Genomic DNA, 6212 nt, shown 5'->3' on the forward strand with positions numbered 1-6212 from the left:
ACTTTTAAGGAATCTGGAGGTTCATTGCCGCTTTCACATAAACCCTCCATCGGTCCCTATCCTGAGCAATATTAATCCAGTCTCTACCATCATATCCCTCAAATTCATTTTAATATTATCCTCCCACCTTCTCCAAAGGTCTTATTTCCTCTGGCCGGGTAGAACCTTACATTTGGATGGCTATTGGTATTGGATATTTTTTCCAATAGGTTTTACCAAAGTCGTTGGAAAATGTCCCTCTATCGTTACAGGCAAGAATGTGTTACACTGCTGTCCATTAGAATTCTTTGGAGCGGTGGATATCTATTAAAAATATTATCGTTTTTATGAGAACTTTGGTCTAGGGTTCCCAGACGTCCTGTAAAATACAGAATCAGCCTGTTTTTCGCTAATGCGTCCCGTTATCCTGAGGAGAGTCTTCAGGACAGCTTTCTGTCCCGTATTTTACTGAGAAAAAAATGGAAAAGTTACAATGTCTGTTCTATATTACAAATTACAAACATCGCACTTCATCACTGCAGGTAACTGTAGATGGGCTATTATGCAACAATTATTGTGAGTTATTAATTTCTCAAGGCGAGTAATCTTGAACTCTTCTATTACTTCGTACCTGTCGTCTCGCTTCACTTACCTTTCTTCCCACCATAATCTGAACACACGCTCTCATCATGAAACAATACTAACAATACCATCCCATCGCACCTCCTCATACTCATCCTCTTTCACAATAGCCCTGCCAAGACTCTGGAATTCGCTACCTGCTAGCATCAGGGACTGTCGAAATAAAATTGAATTCAAACACAAACTTACTAGGCACTTGGTCAGTAACTGATTTCTTGTAAATAGTTTCCTTAATCTATCACAAAATATTTCAATATCCAGTAACTTCATCACTATACAATTTTGTTATTCTAGGTTTAATTTGTAATTCAGTAAATATAAAATATTCTTTGTTTTTCTATGATAAATTATCTAGCTTTAATTAGTGAGGTAATCTTTTCGTACTTTGATTTTTATTGTAATTATAAATTTAATACTAATTGTAATTTTACTTGTAATTGTAATTGTAAATTTAATACTAATTGTAATTTTATCCTTCGTATTACAGTTGGAATCTCCTGGTAGAGGGGCAGAGAAGGTCTGACGCCCTTATCTCTACCAGGTTAAATAAATAAATGCTAAATAAATACTAATACTAAATGGCAACACCAAAAGTTTAGATGAAGTCTTTTTAAAAGTACTGAAGGAGACCTCTCAAATTTGAAGAGGGTAGTGTATCCCTGGAACAAATGCGTGTGTTGAAAGATCATTTTCTCACATGAACACACTATGGACTGATGAGAAAAATAAATTGTCTGTAAAAATAGCAAAATCAATGCTTGTTGTGTTGCTTTTCATGACATGATTCTTCAAATAAAGAATTGTTAAGTGAAATTTATTCTTCAGAGAAATATTGCAAGGCCAAGGCGGATTGATTTATAAGAATATTGTCACGTGAGTAGAGCATTTTGTAGCTATTTCTATAATAACTTTGTAAAAAAATTTGAAGACAGTTTACATGAAGAAGCTTAAACTTAGTGCGAATATGCTCCCTAACAATTTTGTTTGTTTACTTACCCTTAGGTAGTTAGTAAAGTGTTTGTGTATGTAGTAAACTTTACTACACACACACTTTGAAAGATTGGTATATTTGATGGGTGCGCGTACTAAACTTACTCAGTGATAACTGATAAGTGTCCCATATTTTTTTTCCAATATGTCTGGGAACCCTACTTTGGTAGAGAAACAAAATATAAACAAATAGGTACAAACAAGGCATTGTAAAACTTTATTGTTGATCTGTGATTATAAAAATATTCAGTGGAATTGAAAATATGGAACAGATGATTAAATGATGTGATTGATCAGCATGACTGATGGACTCATTATTGAACATTTGAAACACTTTTGTTCTGGTAATGTGTGACGATTTAATCTATGCTAATGTTTGCTTTCCAAATTAAGTACATGTGTTGGTAATAGTTAAAAAATCGAAAGTTACATTTCATTTGCTATTTATTGCTGTATTATTTTTAGATAATAACGTAGACAATGATTTAGTTTCTCAAGTTTTATTGTGCATGAACTCTTCAATACACTTTAATTATTAAGAAAATGGTTTTCACTTAGTTTTATAAACTAATAATTATAATACGACCTACTATATACGAGTATACCAATTTAGTACGTGAACAGAGGATAGTAGTTAAAAATGTCAATCTTATTTCAGCTAATAATTTTCTTGAATTAATCTCTATCCCACCACATTCCATGGAGACCTCGAAAGCAATGGAAAATTCTTCAGAGAAGTTTTGACATAAAATTCAACATCATGATAATATAAGTTACTGTAATTATTTAGGTACAAACTTTATCCCTTGGAAGGTGCTGATCATGGTAAACAACTGGTTGAACTAAAACGAAAATTTTATGGTAGAAATAAATACATTGCCCAAAGAAATGTTGCACATTATTTTATTGCAAACTTAAGAAGAAATATGCAATATTTTTTTGAGCACAAAAATAAATTTGCATATTTCTTCATAAGTCTGTAATAGCCGGAATTCATGAGGAAAAACATTCTTGAGGTGAGCTATGAAGTTTGTTTACAATAATAATTTTTTACCTTTAAAATAGGTTCCGAACTGTGATTTCCTTCACTGATGGGTTCAGTTCAGCTGTGAGACGCACTCAAGTGTCAGTAGCGAGCTATGATTTCTCAATATTCCTAAATATATGTTGTGCACTACTTTCTGGGCAATCCTAGTATACTTTGCTTTATAATATTGCTTGCATAATTTCTTACATAGTCTGTCCAGCAATATTTGAGAGTAACATAAACAAGCTTCATCCCACTTGGAGTCTTCTGCTTTTTATTTGCAAGCTCAGTCAGTGCTTCTTGCACAAAGGAGTAATGTTGCACATTTCCATAGAACTATAAAAATGTTTATGCTCGACCATGCTGAAATGTAGTAATTATACACCTGATAGTAGCCCTTTAATTCACCTCATTAAAGTATACCTATTCATTATAGTTCAGTTGTTCAACCAATGAGAAATCACCATTGTAGCATTATAAAACCGCAAGTATCAATTATTCTCGGATATGCAATCGAAAAACAACTAGCGAAAAGTCACAGAGGCTGGAAATCCAATACTGTCGCAGAAGGTTATGTTCTGTTACTATAATAATTAGCGTTAATTGTAAATAATGTTCAAATAAATTCAATTTGTCATCTCATTTTTCAATTCTCAATCAATTTCCAGGTTATATCAAGATTAATGTTTATGTTATTCACTAGATTATATCAAGGTCAATGACATTCGTTCCTCGGAAAAAATCAATACTTTCGTGTCTGCGCACATCTCACAATTTAGAAGGTCAGTTCCGCTCCTCACTTAGATAACCATAACATGCATACTTATGAATAATTTCAAGTTAGAAATATGGTCGAGCATAAAAAATCGTATGAAACTTGCCTATAATGGTAATGAAGACGCTCGTATGAAAATTATGAAACTCGCTTGCGCTCGTTTCATAAACAAACATACTCGCGTCTTAATTACTACCATTATAGGCTCGTTTCATAATGTACTATTTTCTGCTATAAGCTACATGTTTAAGTGATTTCAGTATACTTACCACTTTCCTTGTGAATGTTGAAGTTGTGTTTGTTTTTTTACCTGTATGAAGTGAGTGTAATATGCTGAAGTACCGGTATGTGTGGCTTTTAGTTCAGTGTATTTGTCTAATATATCGAGTTAGGTTATTTTTTATTTTTTATTAATACTTGTAGTATTTCTGTACTGTAATGTATATAGAAAACTGTACATAAAGATCTGTATATAGTGAATTCAACTCAATATTATCTAACAGACTAGGCAGTGCCAGATTCAGGCCTAGGGCGGCAATTTCCAGGGGGAGGAATTTTTTCTCTCTTTTTTCCTCTTTTTTCCCTTTTTCTTCCACTTTCATTTCACAGTGAAATTTGTTTTTTTAAAAACACTTTTGTTGGTAAATCTTCTCTGAAGTTTGTTCTTGAAGATCTTGTGGAAGTCGGATATTGTTTTGTTGGTATCGCATTGTAGCAGTTGTGGTGAGAGTAAAAGGAAAGTGTGCAGCTGTATATACTATAATATCGGTATCACGTTATTATACTATGAAACTGCTTAAATTTAACTGCTTGTATAAACAGGAGTGCATTTTTGAAAATCAAATTGGATGTATGTTTATTATTTATTTCTATGAATAGTAACCACAACTCTCAGTTACATTTCAAATATATATATAGTCACTTTCCAGCATGTGCACTATATATAATTCCATATGAAAGGTTTATTCCCCAAAGAGTTTGAGTTTATTTTTCAATTTACTTTATACTTCTTATGGAAGTAAGATATACTCGTAATAATGATTATTCCATTATCAAAATGAATGATTAAAAATAAACCACAGCCTCCTTTCACAAATCAATTTTGTTTCAACAATGAATAAGTTTGAGTATTATGTCTCTTTGCATCGAGTCTGAAGTGCTTCATCAGATCGACTTCAGTGACATCATCAATGCTTTCTCTGTGAAGAAAGTGCAAAGGAAATCTTTATAATTCTCAAGTAAGATGCATGTATTTTGATTTAGTAATTTATTGTTTTCTGAATTGTAATATTTTATTTAAAATTAATCTAAACTAAACATGACCTGTGTAATAGCTGCTTTGTGGGAGTTCAGGGACAGCAAATTTTAGCACTTCCTAGGGACAGCACTACACCTAAATCCGGCCCTGAGAGTAGGTGCATACTACATGTAGGTACCGTTAGTGCACTACTATGGCAGAAACACTGACAGTAAAACAAAGAAAACGCCCTACAGGTAAATCATTGCAGGGCAGGCAACAAACTTGTATTCTAAATATATTTAACAAAATATGTGTCGAGTACTGAGGAATGGTTTTGAAAGATACCGGTATGACGAAATGGAACTCTGAGGTAACTAGCACATATTTATGGCTTCAATACACAGACTCCAAAAAGAAAGTAAACCCCAGAGGAAAACTGACAATCGCCCAAGAAACTCCGTCGATGTTTATAAACTAGCAGGAAAGTGCGACGAAGCAATAAAATGTGCTATTTGTGGGAAAATTCATTAGTTTAATTTTAGAAATGGGACACAATTCAGAAAACAAGAAATCCATTGACTTTACAAAGGCATGACAGTAATTATTCCACCATAATTGAGATCCTGGGTTAACTAATCTTAGCGTAATATCCCAAGGGACACGAAAAAATATACAATTCCAGTGTTTAGAATATTGACAGGCCTGACTGTTTAGTAAGGTCCCTTTCATACATTAAAAAACAAACAAACACAAACATTTTAAACAAATTATATGCCGGTACTATTAAAGAACAAAATGAAAAACAATAAGATAAAGACTATCCACGCAATCTTTGGGATTCTGTGAATTCCTGTAATTTTTTAGGCAGTTGCAGTAAGAATTTTCAGCATCTCCAAAAGATTCGTACGTACAGACCAATTATTTAGTCCTGACAGCTCAGCGACGCGAAAGAGAGGAAGTAATATAAGTAGTTGGGAGAGTTACGGAGTAGAGATAAGAGCGAGCGGTCAGTGAAGAAATGCAGTACAGCTTAACTGTACTGGAAACACACCGCTCACCGCATGTGTGACATCCGATTGCTCTGAATGCAAGTGACTGACTAACCCGAACACCCCTTGGCGTAACTTAATGGACTCGCCTGACCAGGCGCACATTGTCGGCGATTGTCAGGATTAAATAATCGTGCTGTAAAAAATACTTTCAGAATATGGTGAGTAGGCTGTCGCGCAAATCATAATAATAACAACACGTTTGTTAGGAAGAGAAGTAAATTTATGTTTTAAATTTGAAATTAAGCTGAAGCAGTAAGACAACTTGACCAAATAATGCTACAATAGTTATAATGTCATATTGGAGATGCTTGTTCATTCTTTTTTTTTTTTTAATAGGAAATAAATATCTACAGTACTTTGTTCGAAATCTCTAGCTTTACAGGGAGAAACATTGAACTTGTTCCATAGCATTGGATGATGACTTGGAGAAATAATTCGTTGTAGTTTTTTTTATTATTAAATCGTTTGATACTAGAATCTGGGGTATTGGATTCTAGAATTTTCATA

This window comes from Periplaneta americana, chromosome 1 (assembly GCF_040183065.1).
Source record: "Periplaneta americana isolate PAMFEO1 chromosome 1, P.americana_PAMFEO1_priV1, whole genome shotgun sequence".
Taxonomy (NCBI): Eukaryota; Metazoa; Arthropoda; class Insecta; order Blattodea; family Blattidae; genus Periplaneta; species Periplaneta americana.